This window comes from Panthera leo, chromosome C1 (genome assembly GCF_018350215.1).
Source record: "Panthera leo isolate Ple1 chromosome C1, P.leo_Ple1_pat1.1, whole genome shotgun sequence".
NCBI lineage: Eukaryota > Metazoa > Chordata > Mammalia > Carnivora > Felidae > Panthera > Panthera leo.
The window spans coordinates 5,504,260-5,523,943 of NC_056686.1; the positions used below are offsets into that span (position 1 = coordinate 5,504,260).

The 19,684-nt window shown below is 46.6% G+C and overlaps 1 pseudogene; it reads left to right on the forward strand.

Annotated features, from left to right (window-relative positions):
- The first annotated feature begins 5,173 nt into the window (after nucleotides 1-5,173).
- LOC122228997 lies at nucleotides 5,174-5,272 on the forward strand (annotated as a pseudogene).
- The last annotated feature ends 14,412 nt before the right edge of the window (nucleotides 5,273-19,684 follow it).

Sequence of the window (19,684 nt, forward strand, 5' to 3'; positions counted from 1 at the left end):
GGGCAAGGACCGCTGGGCGCCTTATCTAAGGCTCGGGCCCTTCCTGGCTTGGTCAAGAATTATGGCTTTAGGCACACTGATAGCAGGTGAAGCCTCCACCCTCTCTAGCTGCTGCTCTGTGCTGAGCACACCTGCTCTCCTTCTTCCAGGAAGTTGGGGGGGTGGGGGGCTGGGGCGGGAGGCAAACCAAACCTGGGCACTGAAGTTTGGCGGTGGGGGGGGGGAGGCTGGCTACATCTGGAAGTACCTGGAGTTGAGGAGTGTGGCCCCTCCAGCCCGACCGGATGGCGCCTCCCAGGCCTGGGGTCACCGGAGGTCAAACTCGGAGGGACTTTGGTACCACTCCGCCCACACAACCTCAGCGACAGTAGCTGCAGTTTCGAGAGCTCCTGGGGTCTGCCCAGCTCTCCGGGACGGCTAGGGAGGCCAGGGGCTCCAGAAATGAAGCTTTACCCTGGAGCTCAGTCCCCTTGGGAAAGAAAATTCCCTGGCAGGACGCAGCCCAGCGCGGGGCAGGAGGCGGCCGGGCTCCGTTCCTGGGGCCCGTCTGGGGCAGCGGCCGCCAGCCTGCCCTTCCGAAGGGGGAGTCGGTACCCGTCTTTCCGTAGGACTTGGGAAGGGCTTCCGTCCGTTCCCCGGGTGCTGAATAGGACCGGGAAGGGGCCACACGGCTTATCGAGCACCTACTGTGAGCCGATCACTGAGCTAGGTGAGTCGGGTCTTTCACACTTTATACAAAAGGGATTGTGCGGTTTGTTCCACTTTTCCGCCCTTCGTTTTGACGCACCGTCGTCTGGAGACCTTGCTCCCCGTCAGCGCGGAGAAACTCGTGTGCCGCGTCGGCCGGCCGGATCTGCGAGGCCAGCAGCCCGTCACAAGGGGCTGAGGTCGTCACCCGTCGTAAAAAGGAGGAAACCCTCGTCTCTTTAGAGGTCAAGAACCCGTCTGTGCTGCGCTGTGGGATTGTCGGAAGGATCAAGGCCCACAGTGAAAGGCAAGTACGTTTCTTAAGCTGGGAAACATTCAACGTGAAGTCTTATTTTTAGCGTAGCCGACGGTCTCCTCCCAGAGTCTGGTGACGTGCTCTCTATTCGAGGGTCTTGGTTCCCAAAGGGATGCGAACATTATACTCACCTGAAGAATAATCTCAGCGTTTTGTTTGCATTTTTTTTTTTTGGTCTGTTTTGTTTTGTTTTTAGGGAATTCCCCGTCTCTGCCCTTAGTAAGGGGACCGAAGTCACACCAGTGAGTCACCAGCCCGAGCGCGTGTCCCCCGCGCGCGGGGCCGGCGGCGAGGTGAGCAGGAAGGGGCCACAGGGAATCCTGTCTGCCGCCGGCCTGGACACGCGCTGTTCGCTCCTAGCGCGGGGTCCTTCTGGAGCTGGCCCGTCTCCCCGGATCCGAGCTCTAGCCTGAGGCCCCCAGGCCCGAGGCTCCCGTGACACCTGGGGGAAGCCTTCACTGTGCCCACCGTACGCCTCCATCGCCACCGTCCTCTCTGCTTCCTGCAGCCCAAAGGGGCTATTTCACGTTCCCAAGCCAGTCGTGGGCCGGCGGCAATGACCCTCAAACCAGATGAGATCGCCCCACCGGCCTCACAACCCGACCGCTTTATTTTTGCCTTTTCACTTCTGCGTGCGACCGTGTCCGCGGGTCTTCTCTTTTTAAAGACGTGTTCTGTTTTTGAGTTCAGCCCGCTCTTGGAAATTTTTACTTGGCTTAAAAAGAACGTGGGAGGGGCGCCTGGCTGGCTCAGTCGGCGGAGGGTGCGACCCTTGATCTTGGGGTCGTGAGTTCGGGCCCCACGTTTGGGGGTAGAGATTACTTTAAAAAAATAAAATACAAATGAAAGTCTTTTTCAAAAAAAGTTAGCATTAGAATGAAAAGTTCATTGTCGTAGAAAACAAAGACAAGAACAAAAGCGTGGGTAACAGAGGAGGCATCTACGACGCGGCCCTTGCAGCCGGGGTCAGGGCTCTGGGCCTCACTGGACCCACATCTTTCTCTGAATGGCTTCTTTTTAAAACATTTTTATTTATTTTTGAGAGACAGAGAGACACAGAGCATGAACAGGAGAGGGGCAGAGAGAGAGGGAGACACAGAACCCGAAGCGGGCTCCAGGCTCCGAGCCGTCAGCACAGAGCCCGATGCGGGGCTCAAACCCTTGAACCGTGAGATCGTGACCTGAGCCCAAGTCGAACGCTTAACCGATTGAGCCACCCAGGCGCCCCATGACTACCCAAATTTTGAAGCTTGTGATGAGCATAAATGATATTTTGAGATATCAGCAACAATTCTAATGTGATAATGTGATACTCTGTACTTATTTGGTGGAAGTCACAGGCATGCCTAATACTACTTTGGTTTGGTTCCTCATAGAGGAAAATACCAAGCTGTAGTTAGAAATTAGGGAAAACACGTAAGGTTTCTTCCCCCTTTGAAGTTTCCCGGGCCCTGAGTTCCATCTGTGTACCCCAGGTTAAGAATCCTCACCCCCAGAAATGCTACACCGTCTCCCAAGATTATGGCGCTTACACTCCTTGCCCAGTGAGTGACCTGTCTCCTCTCCTGGGAGCACTAGCCATTGGCCAGCTTTTCAATTAGTGCCAACAAAGGGCACCTGGCTGACTTAGTAGGTGGAGCGTGTGACTCTCGATCTTGGGTTTGTAAGTTCCAGTGGCATGTTGGGTATAGAGGTCACTTTAGAATAAAATCTTAAGGGGCGCCTGGGTGGCTCAGTCGGTTAATCGTCCGACTTCGGCTCAGGTCATGATCTCGCGGTCTGTGAGTTCGAGCCCCGCGTCGGGCTCTGTGCTGACAGCTCAGAGCCTGGAGCCTGCTTTGGATGCTCTGTTTCCCTCTCTCTCTGCCCCTCCCCTGCTCGTACTCTGTCTCTGTCTCTCTCGCAAAAATAAACATAAAAAAATAATAAAAATAAAATCTTAAAACAAATAAACTAGTGACAATTTGGTGGGTATGAAATGGAATCTCCTGGAACATTTTAATTTGCACTTTTCTGATTATTCATGAAGCGTCTTTTCATATAGGTTTTTCTTCTGTGTAATGATTACCTTTTGTTCATTTCTCTGTTGGGTTTTTGCTTTTATCTCTTTGACTTGTAGGAATCCTTTATATGAGAAGAAATGGGGAGAGATGAGTGAACTGCTTGTGTTTTTGTTCAAATAAATAATAAAGAAAGACAAAAAAAACCCTATTATTCATATATGTTACAAGTATCTTCTTCTGGATTGTGGCTTGCCTTTTTTATTCTTTATGGTATCTGCAATAGGCAGAAATTCTCAATTTTCATTTTTAATTAATTAAGCAATTAACTAATTACAGAAGGCTCCATGCCCAGCGTGGAACCCAAAAGGGCCTTGAACTCAGGACCTTGAAGTCAAGACCTGAGCTGGGATCCAGTGTCGGTCCCTTAACTGACGGAGCCACCCAGGCACCCCGCAGAAATTCTTAATTTTAATAGAGTAGAATCTGTCAGCTTTTGTCTTTATAGTTTGTGCAAACTTCTTTTCTATCTGAAGATCATAAAGACGTCCATTTACATGGTGTTCTAAATTATTTACGGTTTTGTATTTCACGTGTAAGTCTTCAATCCACCGGGAATTAATTTTGTGTATGTCGAGATAGGGATCCGATTTCATTTTTCCCCCATGTGGTTAATTAGTTGTCCCGGCACCAGTTGGTGAATCCATTTATCCCCCACTAGTCTGCAGTTCCCCTTCTGTCCGAAATCAAATTTCCATGAGCGCTTATCTTTGGTTCTGGTCTCTATCCTGATCCAACACTATTGTTCCGTGCCCGCGTCAATACCACACCTTCGAATTTCTTTACCAGGTGGAGGCAAGTCTCCCACTTTCTTCGGGAGTACCTTGGCTATTTGCAGCCTCAGCTTTTCCAGAGAACTGTCAGAATCAGCTTGCCAAAGCTCACACAAAATACTCTCGGAATTCTTACTGGGATGGCATTGAATTTATAAAGCAATTTGTGGACAGCTGACATCTTTCAGTTATTGTCTTTTGATCCAAGAATATAGTCCGCTGTCCATTCATTTAGATCTTCTTTAATCTCTGATGTCTTTTCAATAAAGTTTTGTAATGTTTCCAGCAAAGGGCTTGCACATCTTTTGTTAGATTTGTTATTAACTCTTCCTTCTTTCCCGCCTTCTTGCATTTTTCTTAATTTCTGATATTGTAAAGACCTTTTAAAAAATTGTTGCTGTATATAGAAATGCAGATATATACTTTTATATATTGATCGTGTATCCAGGCTTAAAAAAAAACTCTTATTCTAATATAATGTAGCTATAAGTTATTTTAAGATTCTCATATATTCATATCATCAGCAAAGACTGACAATTATTTCTCTCTTCCCAATCCTCCAATGTTTTATTTCTTTTTTCTTGCCATTCTACCCTGGTTAGGATCTTCAGTGCAATGCTAACTTACAGGCAACTTACAATAGGCAACTTACGTCCAGTTGGATTTTAAAGGGAATTAAATATAACATTGGTTGTACAGTTGTCGTTTTGGGTATATATAGTATTCGGTCTTTATTTTGTTGTTAAAAATACCACAATTTTAGAGGTTTAGCAAGAAAAATATATTACCTTACAGTTCTGGAGGCCAAACATCTGAGTCTGTCTCTCACGGGACTAAAATCAAGGTGTGGACAGGGTTGTGCTTCCTTCTGGAGTCACTAGAGAAGAATCCATTTCCTTGACTTTTCCAGCTTCTAGAGGTGCCTGTGTCCCTTGGCTGTGGCTCCATCCTCCATCTTCAAAGCCGGTAATGTTGCATCTCTGACCCTTCCAGAGCAACATCTCCCTGACCAGCTCCCTGAATGTGTGTCCACATTCAACCAGCCAGAAAATGTTCTCCAAGTTAAAGGATTGAATGATCAGACTGGATCACCTGGATAACCCAAGATCATGTCCTGAAACCTAATCATGTCTTCAGAGTCCCTTTTGCCATGAATGGTAATGTATAGGTTCTGGAGTGACATCTTTGGGGGGCAGGTTGTGGGGGACGTTATTCCAACCAATGTAGGCTGGCTGGGTCTGAGGACCCAGAGGGAGTCCTACAAAGACCAGCCAGAAGGGTCCCTGGTCTCATACAGGATGAAAACCAAAATGCAGCCGAGAGGAGGTAAGAGCAGAGTTTATTGAAGACGGAGAGAGACTGGAATGATACAGAGAAGACCAGCATGGCCTCTGCACAAGGATGATGTGCAAATTCATGAAGCGTTCCATATTAAAAAAAAAAATCTTGGGGCGCCTGGGTGGCGCAGTCGGTTAAGCGTCCGACTTCAGCCAGGTCACGATCTCGCGGTCCGTGAGTTCGAGCCCCGCATCAGGCTCTGGGCTGATGGCTCGGAGCCTGGAGCCTGTTTCCGATTCTGTGTCTCCCTCTCTCTCTGCCCCTCCCCCGTTCATGCTCTGTCTCTCTCTGTCCCAAAAATAAATAAAAAATGTTGAAAAAAAAATTTAAAAAAAAAAAAAATCTTTCCAGGTAATATAGGACTATTCAGGTTCTAGGGGTGCCTGGGTGGTTCAGTCGGTTCGGCGTCTGACTCTTGATTTCGGCTCAGGTCACGATCTTACTGTTGGTGGGATCAAGCTCCACATCAGGGTCCGTGCTGACAGTACAGAGCCTGCTTGAGATTCTCTGTCTCCCTCTCTCTGCTCCTCCCCCACTCATGCTGTCTCTCTCTCTCTCTCTCTCTCTCTCTCTCTCTCTCTCTCAAAATAAATAAAATAAACTTAAGAAAAAAAGGATTACTCACGTTCTTTATTTCTCCCTAAGATGGTTTTGGTAAACTGTGTTGTTTTTTTTTTTTTCTAGGATGTTACCTACTACTTTATCTAAGTTTTCAAACTTATTGGCATAAACACTGATATTGACTTTGATAATACTTTCTGTTTTATGTTTTCCCTGCTTTTCAGAAGTTTCTACTCTTATTCTTTCCTTTCCAGACTTCTAAAATTCTAAAGTTGAGTGTTTGGTTCATTCATTTTGAGATTTTCTTCTTTTCTAACAGAAATGTTAGAATGTATCTAATGTATCAGACATGGTACATTATTTCTGTATATGGATATCAGTTTGTGTCCACATTCAGTTCTGATGACTTCCAAGTGTATGCACTTTTTCCCAATATATGTAGCTGTATTTCGTTACTGATTTCTAACTTAATTGCAGTGTGGTCAGAGAGCCCCGTCTGCATGGGGCCAATCCTGTGAAATATGTGGAACCTAACAGTTGGTCAATCTTTGTGACCATTTCACGTGTGATCCAATAGAATGGGTCTTGGGGCGCCTGGGTGGCTCAGTTGGTTAAGCGTCTGACTTCTGATCTTGGCTCAGGTCATGATCTCGGGGTTTGTGAGTTTGAGCCCCACATCAGGCTCTGCACTAAGAGTGCAGAGCCTGCTTGGGATTCTGGCTTTCCCTCTCTCTGCCATTTCCACACTTGCAATCTCTCTCTCTCTGTCTCTCAAAATAAATAAATAAACTTAAAAATAGAATGGGTCTTCTCACATCCATCAGAATGGCTCAAATGAAAAGACAGAATACTGCTAAGCATTGATGAGGAGGGGGGCCCCTGGAGCTTTCACGTAGGACTGGCGGGAACACAAATTGCTACAACCATTTGAAAACCTTTCGGGCAATGTCTGCAAAGGCTAAACATAAGCTAAATATACCCAACAGAAATACGTACACGTGATCATCAGGTGACATGTACAAGACTGTTCATCCGGGGATGCCTGGCTGGCTCAGTCTGTAGAGTGTGCGACTCTTTTTTTTTTTTTTTTTTTTTTTTTAACGTTTATTTATTTATTTTTAAGAGAGAGTGTGTGAGTGGGAGAGGGGCAGACAGAAAAGAATCCCAAGCAGGCTCTGCACTGTCAGTGCAGAACCCAACGTGGGGCTCAAACTCATGAACCGTGAGACCATGACCTGAGCCGAAATCAAGAGTCAGACACTTAACTTACTGAGCCACCCAGTGTGGCCCAAAGCATGCAACCAGTGGTCTCGGAGTCGTGAGTTCAAGCCCCACGTTGGGTGTAGAAGATACTGAAAGATAATAATAATAGAGGTTAAAAAAGTGTTTATCCCAGCCCCATTTATGCTGCTTGCAAGGAGGCAACAATCTAAATATCCATCCACGGAAGAATGGGTACGTGTGGCTTATTCATACAATGGAATGAGAATACAAAGACATTTCTACACACATAAATCTCTCAAACATAACAGTGAGCAAAAGAGTACTACTGTATGGTTTCGTCGATATTCAGTCAATATGGGCAAAATTAATCCACAGTGTTAGAAGTCAGAAGGTGGTTTCCTTTAGCATGGATTGTGACTGGGGTTGGTGCGGTGGCAGAAAGAGGGGTCTGAGGGTGCCATAAAGACCCATTTCCTGATCTAATCCAAGTACTAGGTCTGCCGTGTGTCGACTCCATGAGAATTCATTTGATTTGAGAAACACAACAGATGAACACAGTGGAAGGGAGGGGAAGGGAAAGGAAGGGAGGGGAGGGGAGGGGAGGGAAGGGAAAATATGATAAAAACAGAGACGCAAACCACAGGAGACTCTCAAAGACAGAGAACAAACTGAGGGTTGCTGGAGGGGGGATGGGCTAATTGAGTGATGGGCATTAAGGACGGCACTTTTGGGGATGAACACTGGGTGTCATATGTAAGATATGAATCATTGGGTTCTGCTCTTGAGGCCAAGACTACACTGTATGTTAACTAACTTGAATTTAAATAAAAAAGACAGAATTCCTTTGAGTTATATTTTTGATTTGTGTACTCTTCTCTATATATCTTCTTGTTCAAGAAAAAGTTCAGTGGAAAAAAAACAAATGGAAGCACCTGGGTGGCTCAATCAGTTAAGGATCTGACTCTTGATCTCAGCTCAGGTCTTGATCTCAGGGTTGTGAGTTCAAGCCCCACGTTGGGCTCTGTGCTGGGTGTAAAGCCTACTTTAAAAAAAAAAGTTTGTTCCTTAATTGCTAGGTGCGATGTTTATATATTCATTAAATCAAACTTGTTAGGGGCTCCTGGCTGGCTCAGTTGGTGGAGGGTGGGACCCCTGATCACAGGGTTGTGGGTTCAAGCCCCGCTTTGGGTGTAGAGATTACTTAAAAATAAAATCTTAAAAAAAAATCTCTTTAAATCAAGCTTGTCAATGTTCCTGTCAAATCTCTATCCTTACTTACTTCTTACACACTTGATCTGTCAGGTATAAGAGAGGTTGCGTTAAACTTTCCCGCCTTAACAGTGCATTTGGCAATTTCTTCTCATAAATCTGTAAATATTTGTTTTACATCTCTTGAGGCTGTATTACTGGATGCTTACAAGTTTAGAATCATTATCTCTTCCCGATGAATTGAAAGTTTTTATCATTATATAGTCCTCTTTATCACGGGTAATGATTTTTGCTTTCTTCTCTGTTTTGTCTGATGTTTAATAGCTGTTCCAGCTTTCTCTTGGCTACCGTTTTCCAGTTTATCTTTTTCTACATTTTCAATTTTTTACGATCCTTATGTTTTGGAACCACCTCTTGTGACTAACACATAGAGGAATTATTATTTTTAAAAAGTTTTTAATGTTTATTTGGTTTTGACAGAGACAAACAGATAGACATACAGAGCATGAGTGGGGGAGGGGCAGAGAGAGAGGGAGACACAGGCTCCAGGCTCTGAGCTGTCAGCACAGAGCCCCAGCGGGGCTCGAACACACAAACCATGAGATCATGACCCGAGCCGAAGTCGGACACTCAGCCGACTGAGCCACCCAGGTGGCCCTGTATCCAATAATTCTAAAATCGGGCCTTTGTAGTTCTGTGTCGCTGTCTGGTTTCTGCTGTTCTTACTTATGGTGCTTTGCCTCCTTGTGTGTCCTGTGGTTTTTGCTTGGGAAGTGTTCATTTTCCTCTCTTTTATTGTTCATTCTGTAGGAATTCTTTGAGATTTGGACTGAGGTGGAGTTCTTCCAGGGAGGGTTCACATTTGCTTCTGAAAGTCACCTGAAGGCCCTATTCTCCCAAGATGGTGTGTGTGTGTGTGTGTGTGTGTGTGTGTGTGTGTTTCATATGCACACACTTTGTATCAGTTTTGGAGTCCAGTGCAGAAAACAGAAGCCAGTCAGTGTACATTAAGCAGAAAGAAGTTGAAAACAGGACATCAGGCGCTCGTAAAATCCTTGGAAAGACAGAGGAGTGGTCATCAGCAGGCCTCCCTGGAACTGTTGAATTGATTCAGGCATAAGGAAGCGAGGGTTATGTGGCCACTAAGGCTATTGAAGCTGTTGCCAGAACAACCATATCTGCCCACAAAGCTGCTGATAAAACCTTGAAATACCTAGTCCTGCCACTGCCATGGCTGCCTTTCACACTCATTTCCATGACCTTAGTTGCAGAAAGACCCGCCCCTGTCTCGCTTCCGTCTACCAAATCTGATGCAGCTCTGGGCAACCGGCCAGACCTAATTCACGTCTAGAACCTAGCTGCAAAAGAGCCTCAGAAACGAAGCGTGTACTTTCTAGCTTCTGCCGGGTCCTTTGATCCTATTCAGCTCAGAACCACCAGACAGCTCAGTTCTTGTTAGCCTTTAGTCAACCTTTCCCTAGTGTATCTTTTCCCTCCCCTTATTCTGACTGGGGGAGACACTATTCACCGGCTACTGAACACTCACTTGTGATTTCCTTCTCTCTTGTATACTTTTACCACCTAGGCTGGGGGAGCGGGGCGGGGGGAAGACTAGCTTCTTTTGTCAGGTGACAACAGTTTTGATTAATGAAACACAAGCCGAAGTCTGTTGAGATTCTGGGAGGGTGTTTGCTTTTCCCGAAAAAGGAAGCAACGTGACTAGTTTTTAGCTTTTCCTTTCCTGCTTTGAGTGTGGATGTAGAGGCTGGAGTCTTGGCAGCCTTTCTGTGATCACGAAGAAAAGGTAAAGAGAAATGCTGAGACACCATCCCTATACTACTGAACAAAGACCAGCAGCCACATACTCCCAGACTTCTAGAAGAAAAATAAACCCACTTTGTTAGCTATTGTTAGGTGGTGTTTCTGTTATTTGTACTCAAAAGTAGCCCTAACCAATACAGAGCTTTCTTTTTATGTGTGTCTTCTGTGAATAACAGAGATTTTGTTGTTGTTAACGAAATCTGAAAGTCTCTGTATTCTAAAATGGGGATTCAATCCATTCTCCTTTTGTTTTGCTGATATGTTTTGACTTATTCCTGCAATGTCATTTGGTTTACTTTTTACCATGATTTTTTTTTTTTTTTTTTGAGATTTTAAGTCATCTCCTCACCCAACCTGGGGCTCGAACTCACAACCTTAAGATCAAGGGTAGCATGCCCACTGACTGAGCCAGCCAGGTGTCCCTACCATGATTTTTTTGATGTTGAAATGTCTCCCTTTTTCTTTCCATTTGTTGGATTGATTTTTTTTAAGTTTGTTTATTTATTTTGAGAGAGAAAGAGCATGAGTCGGGGGGAGGGGGGTGGGCAGACAGAGAGGGAGAGAGAATCATCCCAGGCAGGTCCCACACTCAGCACGGAGCCCGACACGGGGCTCAATCCCACGAACCATGAGATCATGACCTGAGCCAAGACACTTAACCGACTGAGCCACCGAGGCGCCCCAGGATTGATCATTTTTTAAAGTTTCATTTTCTTTTTCTTCAAATGGTTTAGACGTTGTACATCCAATTTCTACTATTCCCAAGTAGGGAATTTTCTGACTGCTTTTCTTTTTGTGTGCTGTAGGTCCAAGACTTTCTGCTCATCTGTCTTTATGTTCATGTTATGATCCTTTCTTTTATCCTCTGCTGTCAATCCTCTGAAACAAAAAACATATTTTTTTTTAGATTGGCATTTTTCAGGCCTAAGATTTCCATTTGGTTCTTTTTTATATTTTCTGTACTACTCCTAAAAACTCCCTATATCTTCATCCATTCTATCCATCATTGCCTGTAAAATCTTTATTTTTATGATAATTATTTTATTATCTATATTAATTTAGCATCGGGTTATCTACGGGTCTGCTTCTACGGCTTCTTCCTGATTACAACATGCATTCTCCTGCTTCTTTTCATGTCTCGTAAATTTGTATCATATACCGAACACTATGGATGATAGACAGTTGCTGTGACCTTCCTCTGGAAAGTGGTAAGTTTGGTTTTAGAAGACAATTAAATTCCCAGCAGATAACCTTGGTCTTGTGGTGGTTTGACTACAGGCTTTTTTAGGGTATTTATCTCAGTTTTGCCCTCAGTCTGGGATATGGTGCTCACTTCTAAACCATGGCCTTTCTGGGCTTTATCAGAAAGCCCAATGGGTTTACCAAGTACCTCGAAGTTGGCTGGACTCGATATCCAAACTGCTCACGTTCCGGCTCAGTTCCTTTGGCCTTCTGGTTGCTTTCCACCGGATTCCTTGGAGATGCACATGTACGTACACATGCACAGGTCAGAGTTCAGCCATGGATTCGGGGGGTGCTTGTACACAGATTTGGGGGCTTCCCCCTTTCCACGATCTGCCCTCCCTCTATTCCTATCTACTCTGGAAGGAAACCCTGAAACGGAACCTCTGTCTTTTCAGTCCAGTGAGACTGCTACTTGCTGTTTGAATTCTATTTCTCTAAAAAAAAAAAAAAGTTTTAGCTTATTTATTTGAGAGAGAGTGGGGGGTCGGGGAGCACAAGCTGGGGAGGGGCAGAGAGAAGGAGAGACAGAATCCCAAGCAGGCTTTGCACCGTCAGCGCGGAGCCCGATGTGGGGCTTGAACTTGAACTTGTGAGATCATGACCTGAGCCGAAAGTCGGACGGTTAACCAACGTCGCCACCCAGGCACCCCCTGAACTCTGTTTCTTGCAGGCTGAGAGAATTCAGGAACTGTCTGGGGGAAAGCTGGTTACACATGGATCTGCATTAGTTTGATTCCTTTTTTTCCCAGGGCACTGGTCGCTCCCCACTACCTTCACGTGGCTGGTTTTGTGTTTGTTTTTACGCTGGGTTTATCATTGTCATAGGCAGGATGGTTAATCCGATGCAAGTTTTTCTATTACCTGAAGTGGAACTTATCTCCCCAATTTTTTATGTACATTTAATAGTTATTCAATTATTTCCGGAGTTAATCAATTCTGTCCTCTTCTCTTGAGAGACCAAAGCATTAATCTGTCTTCAGTTTCTTCCTCATTCCCTTCCTGCTGGGATTAACCTGGGATCTTAGTTCTCTATTGTCCTTGATTCTTTAGCGATGCATAACACATTATTTAAACTCCACTGTAGGTTATAATGTCTTCTTTTCTCTCCATTGCCCATTGGACACATCTTCCTCCTCCTTGGATTCTTTTGTCTTGCTGTGTTGCAACCCTTGAGAAATTCTTTCAAAAAGCCAATCTGAGAGTGACAGACTTTCTGAGGTTTGTATGCCCCAAATAGTTCATTCCGACCTTTCATTTGAATGCTATTTTGGCCGAGTACAAGACTGTGGGTTCAGAATCACTTTTTCTTAGACTCTTGATAATATGGCTCAAGCCATATTTTCTCATTTTCTTATTTTCTTCCAGCATATCCTGTGTTGCTGGGACTCCTAGAATTCTTGCTCTGTTGTGGGTAACTTCCTGCTCGTTTTTCCCTTTGGAAGGTGTTTTGTTTTGTTTTGTGTTTTCCAACCTCGGTATCCTGCAGTTTTGGGAAATGTGTCTGGGTGTGTCTTACTTTCAGGAAAATCATTTGACCTCAGAGAGTCCTTTCCATATGAAGACCTATGTCTTTCTTCAGATCTGGTGAATTTTTTCCTATTATTATTTTTTAACTTAAAAAATGTTAAATGTTTATTTATTCTTGAGAGAGAGAGAGAGAAACAGAGTGCAAGTGGGCGAGGGGCAGAGAGAGGGAGACACAGAATCCGGAGCAGGTTCCAGGCCCTGAGCTGTCAGCACAGAGCCCGACGCGTGGCCTGAACCCATGACCTGAGCCGAAGTTGGATGCCCAATGGACTGAGCCATCAGGCCCCCCCGATTATTATTTTTTAAATTTTTAATTGAAGTATGGTTGACGTGTAACATTCTATCAGTTTCACGTGTACAACATCGTAATCCAACAATTACATACATCACAATACAGTATGCTTTATTTACGTGATGCTACTCTCTATTCTCGTCTTCTCAGATACTAAATGCATCTTAACTCTTCCTCTGATTTTCTGTTCCTTGGCTCTTTTTCACAATCGCCTGTTTTCGTGGATGTACTACGCTGTCTCATCTCGGAGGGTTATTTTAACATCTTGTCGGCTTTGTGAAGTGTTCGTATGGGTGCTGGTCTCTGTTTATTGAACTTTGTTCTTTTCTTGACACGAATTTTCCGCAAGTGCTCGGTGATGTTCGATTTTATGCTCATATTTATGTTCGAAAACCCCCTCTCTCCTCTCTGTGGATCCAAGTTCCGACCACACGGGCCTGGAAAGCGGAAGGGCCGTGCTTCCAGACAGAGCGTGTGGTCGGGATGAGCGCTCTCCAGCAGATGGGTTTCCAGTCCCACCCGGACATTCCTTGTTTTTATTTTTATTTTTTAATGTTTATTCATTTTGAGAGAGAGAGCTAGCGAGTGCATGAGAGGGGGAAGGGCAGGGCGGGAGAATCCCAAGCAGGCTCTGAGCTGTCAGCACAGAGCTCCGCACCGGGCTTAAACTCACCAACCATGAGATCGTGACCTGAGCTGAGGACGTTTCTTGCTACCTGGGACCTTGATATGTTTCTGTCACCAACGCTCCGGCTTATGGAAACTCACACTCACTAACACAGCTTCGTACAGGGGGACAGGGGAAGAACTTGGCTGGGGGATACCCTGGAAGGGGTTCCCTAGATAATCACCCTGATGACCGCCCCAGGGCTCCTTCCTGTTCTGTGTCCGTAAAGGCACAGTTTTTCCAGAACTCTCGGAGCTGCTTTCACAAAAGTCGTGTCCTATGACGACTTCCTTGATCCTACTTCTCCATTGTATCACACCTGTCTGCTCTGTATCTTTCATGAACTCCTGCAACAGTCAGGCATGCCGGTAGAGAGGTTTCTGGGTTTTTTAAGTTTATTCATTTATTCTGCGAGAGACAGAGACAGCATGAGTGGGGGAGGGGCAGAGAGAGAGGGGGAGAGAGAGAGAGGATCCTAAGCAGGTTTCTGCGCAGAGCCCAACGTGGCTCACAAAACTGTGAGATCGTGACCTGAGCTGAAACCAAGAGTCAGACGCTTCACCGACAGAGCCACCCAGGCGCCCCGAGAGTTTTGTTTTGTACTTACAGACTGAGCCTTCATTTCAGGAGTTTTCAGGCGATGCTTAGCGGGGCGGCAGGGGCCCCCCTGCGTCCGGCGGCGAGGGACTGATTCTCGGTCACCCTACTGCAGTGCATTCCTGGCTGTGAGCTGCACAACAGGATGCCGCACCACTCTGCATAATTAGCAGCTTGCCTCGGATGAGGTTCGGACTTAGAGGAAAGAGGCCTGCCAACATCGGGATTTACAGCCAGAAAAGCAGTTGAAAATATATCCTCAACGTTAGGCTACCAAATTTTAGAAGAACATCTTTCGGGGCGGGGAGTGGGGGGGGGGGGGGGGGGGAGTCCCACCTGGAACCAGTTATGGAGAAGTGAGGTGATAATTCCAGAAACATGGAAGGCGACTTCTAAGTCAGCCACAGCTGTGGCACTACATACTGGCATTTAAGTAATATGGCAGAGTTTTATGTGCAACTCAGGGTGTGGCACTTAGGTATGATTCAGAAAGAATAATATGAGATTGTATAGCTGGAAATGGGCATTTGGGTGGGGATTAAGCAAGGACAGAATTATAATGCATGCCAGTGGGTGGTAACACCTCTTTTTGCCTGTACTAAGGCTGTTCAGAGGAGACTCTGTATCTAGAAAACTTTTTTTTAAATGTTTATTTATTTTTGAGAGACAGAGAGAGACAGAGCTCGAGCGGGGGAGGGGCAGAGAGAGAGGGAGACACAGAATCCGAAGCAGGCTCCGGGCTCCGAGCTGTCAGCACAGAGCCCGACGGGGGGCTCGAACTCACGAACCGTGAGGTCATGACCTGAGCCGGAGTCGGACGCTTAACCGACTGAGCCACCCAGGTGCCCCAGAAAACTTTTTGTAATTAATGGATACGTGGAATCCTTAGGAATATGATTTAAGAAAAAAAAAAAAAAAAAAGCCCCGACACGAATAGACGTTGCGTAAAGACGGATAGAGAAGGTTTTAGAGAAAAACGTTTTAAACAAGCCTTTCAGTTTGGTAAATCAATTCCTTAATGAGATCCTCATCAATGCCCAGACGACAAATGACAATCTATTCCCACCATTAAAATTTGTGGATTCTTGTATAAGGAACATTTGGACCGATTCAGCATCCACGAAACTCTGAGGAAAAAAAATGTGGCTTTGGAAACAGAAAACCAAAACAGATTTCTGGCTGTGGTCCTCCAGATCCTCCCACACGCTGATTAACTACAGGATCAACATCAACAACTGTTTTGTTACACCACTCCCACAGCACAGCCTTCCTCGGCCAGCCACCGACCGGCCCCGGTGACAGTGGGCTCTGGGCAGGTGTGTCTTCTTTCGGACCAAGTCCCTTGGTTCTAAGGCCGATTCTGGGGATGTCACCAAACCACACTCAGTGCGCCCAGCACGGTACCTGGCGCGTGACAAGTGTCTGACAACCGGGGGCCGTTCACGGGGTCAAGGGCCCCCCCGGGCAAGTCAGATCGGCCCAAATCCCGCCACGCGGAGGGAACCGCGGCGGTGCGGGGACCCGATGCTGTGCTCTTTCGCACGCCAGTTCAGTCAGGCGTGGTGCTCGGGGGTTTTCTGCTGGACCAGGTAAGGGGGCAGGAGGAAAGTGCAGATGTAACAACCAAAAAGGCAGATGGGAAGATAAAACTGTGGCAACGCTTTGGGAGGAAGGGCTTGCGTGGTTAAACGCACTCTTGTTGTCTTTGGAACGCAGTTATTATAATTTGTATCGAAATGACGCACGGGGCTCGGGGGTGCCTCCCCCACCTGGGTGCGCAGGCAGTGAGAACCCGGCCCGCGCTATCTTCACAGTTCTGGGATCATGTGAGCCCGGCCACCTGGGCTCCTGCAAGCCCCAGACGTGTAATTAGAGGCTCCTGGGCCGGGATGATGCGCAGACAAGTCTTATCATGCGTCTGGGCTGCCGTGGGTGCGTGAGTTCCCTCTGCAGCCTGGAGCCGGTGAGCCGGCGCCTGGGCCTCCCTGAACCACCAACCGTCCAGGCTCCTGCTCAGCCAGGAACGTCGATCGGTCACGACACAGAAACAGCGTACAAAGACACGAGTTCATGCGAGAACACTAGGGAGGCGGGGGGATCACGCGAACCCGAAATACAGCCTCCTGTGAGCTGTGGTGCCGGAGGCCGCTCAGGGTTCAGGCCAGAGAGACTCATCCCGCCTTACACAAGAGGGGAGTGTATAAAAGTCACGCAGTCCCGGGGAGGTGGGGGGGGGGGGGGGGAGGCACGGGGCTAAGCCCTCACGACTGTAAAATGAAGAAATATGCACAAAGCATGTGATTAAGATGTTTATTTGACGCGGATCCAAAGTTACTTCCAAGGAACGAAGTTGCTGCCTTTCTCCACAAGGGCACAAAGTCAAGTGGACGGACAAAGAATACTCCCAAAGACCGGTCCCAAACAAATTGCCTCGTCCCCTGGCCTTTTTACTTCGTGTGTGTGTGGCGTGGGGGGCGGGGGGAGCAGTTTTATGCGTGGTCACGGATGCTGTTTTAGTGAACTTGCCACAGGCCCACCTGCTGAGGGTTCCTGGCAGTTTTCTGGAATCACCAGGTGAGGGCTGACAGCACTGGGGAGGCACACGTAAGCCCAACAGCCTGATGGCAGCTCTTTTTCTCGTTCTCAGAAGAGCCCTGTCCCACCGTCCCCGGCTCCCTCGCCATCCCCGAAGCCCTTCCGCTGCCCAGTGGCGGTGGACGTCGAGGGACGGTTTACAGGGCTGCTCCGATGTGAAGGGTCTCCTCAGACACACCAGGTATGTTTGCCATTGAATTCTGGGCAGGTACCATGCAAGCAGGGGTGAGCGTGTTCAGACACGCTCCCCTGACAGATTCTCAGCAGCTTAGGCAGAAGGTTCTTGAAGTTCAATACATTCAAGTGAAAAGCAAGCATGAAAATTCACACCCTCAAATTGCATTAGACATGCCTAGATCGTGTTATTTCACTCAGTTGCGAGGGATAAAAGGGAAGGCTAACCAAGTTCAGGCACATCTGAACCTTCTTCCCCGTTCTCCTCACCTTTCCCCCCTCTCTGCTTTCCCCAAATAAGACACAGAGAGATTTCTCTTGAAAGTTGTAGGTGGGGGGTGCCTGGGTGACTCAGTCGGTTGAATGTCCGACTTCAGCTCAGGTCGTGATCTCACAGTTTGTGAGTTCGAGCCCCATGCTGGGCTCTGTGCTGACAGCTCAGAGCCTGAAGCCTGCCTTGAATTCTGTGTCTCCCTCTCTCTCTCTCAAAAATAAATAAACATTAAAAAATTAAAAAAAAAATCTTTTAAAAAAAGTTGTAGGATTCAGGGGAGCCTGGGTAGCTCGGTTAAGTGTCTGACTTCAGCTCAGGTCACGATCTCTTGGTTTGTGGGTTTGAGCCCCGTGTCAGGCTCTGTGCTGACAGCTCAGAGCCTGGAGCCTGCTTCGGATTCTGTGTCTCCCTCTCTCTCTGCCCCTCCACTTCTCATGCTCTGTCTCTCGAAAATAAAAATAAACATTAAAAAAAAAAAGTTGTATGATTCACACGTGGAGAGGAAAAGAACATCTGCCAAATGATCTAGTCTGCAAAGAAACATGTCTCTGAGTGGATCCTACTTTGGACCAGACTTACTTTCTAAAGACAAGGGTACCTCAGAGCTTTGGTACTGGTTTGTTACACATTTCAAAGTTGGGGCGCCTCGAGGCTCTGGGAAACTATTCCTGAATCCTCGAGGTCTGAAGTATTGGCTTTACTAGAGCTCATGCAAATGCATCTTGCAGAAAATCTTGGCCCATCAAAGTTAACATGCATCAGTTTTATCTCAGCTACTATCTGCGTAATGAATATTTACACAGCAACATATTTTTAAAGCTTGATTAGCTTTTCACAAAATGCCTAACAGAATGCCAGAATCAATTTATAAATTAATTTTAAAAAGTGGGACCTAAGTCCATTTTGATAGGAACTCTTTCTAAATAAAATACCGTATGGGAAGACTGTGACAAGGTCTATTTCCTGGTTTTGATAATGGACTATAATTTGGTAAGATGTTATCTTTGGGGGAATCTGGGTAATGGGTACAGGGCATCTTTCTGTACAAGTTTGAAACTTCCTGTGCGTCTATAATTACTACAGAACAAAACGTGAACAAACTATGTATGAAATAACCACGCTAAGAGCTTATTTTTTAAGAAAAAGTCTCCATGTACCTCAAAAGTACAAATTAGGTGATGAAAATAAGAACTGAAATAGAGTATAGCTTAATATGTATTTTGATACTCAAGCCAGTGGACAAAGGGATACTGCTCTCTTTTCTCCAACCATGAGATGGTCTAGAAGAATCTGTCGGCCTCTTTTTTTGGAACAGGGCCCCTGGCAGTGAAGAGACATCCTCTTACAGACAGTTCTTTTCCTAACATGGTTAAGATATCCCTAGAGACGTAGGGAGAGCTAAGCAACATATAAACAAGATGAAACTTCCATTAGTATGTACGTGGCATTTAATAACAGATAGACAACACACGATCGATTCTTGCGGCCTGGGAACACTTCACAGTTTCCCCCACACTTTGAATTGACTTACAAATGAGTCCTCTTGACTTTAGCGTCTGCCTTCTGCCGCGAGACAGTCCCTAATCATAAATCCGTGTGGTTTGTGTGGTATTGTGTCTGCTGGGGCACGGTCTCAGGTTGAGGGGACAGCAAGGCTCGGGGATGTGAAGGGGAGCCTTGGCATCGGATGTGGGGGGTGTTGACTGGAGCCTACATTTCCTGACTTTCGGACAGCACTTGGTTACTAGATAGTACCTGCCCGATAACCGTGTGTCCGGCAGCGGCTAACAGCTGTTTCCCCTGGGGCGGGGGGCTCAGCAGCAGCTGAAGCGCAGGCCCTGCCGGCCTGTGCCCGGGGAACCCGCCCTTCCCGAGTTCACTGGCTCCTTGCGTCTGTTGAGGATGGAGCTGGCGTCCAGACAGCATTTAGTTGTGTAGCATATAGCGTTAGCGCCATGGCGAGGTGCGCTTGGTTGGCCATGAAAAGATAGGGAGAAAGTATATTCTTGCAAAATCAAGGAAAAACAAGAAAGTTCAGAGGGAAGCAAATAATGGAACTAAAGATCGTCTTAACCACAAGGAAAGGGGATGGGGGGGCGGAGAAAAGAGGCAAAAACAACAAATGCAACACAGGGAAAGATGAATGGGAGTGCTCTGTTCACATCTCCCCTGACTCCCTGCACCCCTGGGGGCTGGAGGGTGGGGCACTGGAGCCGGGCACCCCCAGGCTCCTCCCACTGCTGTCCAACCGGCTGCCTCTACCTTGAAGGATCTCTCAAAGCCAGTTTTCTTCTTCTCCCATCCTGACACCCCCCCCCACCGAT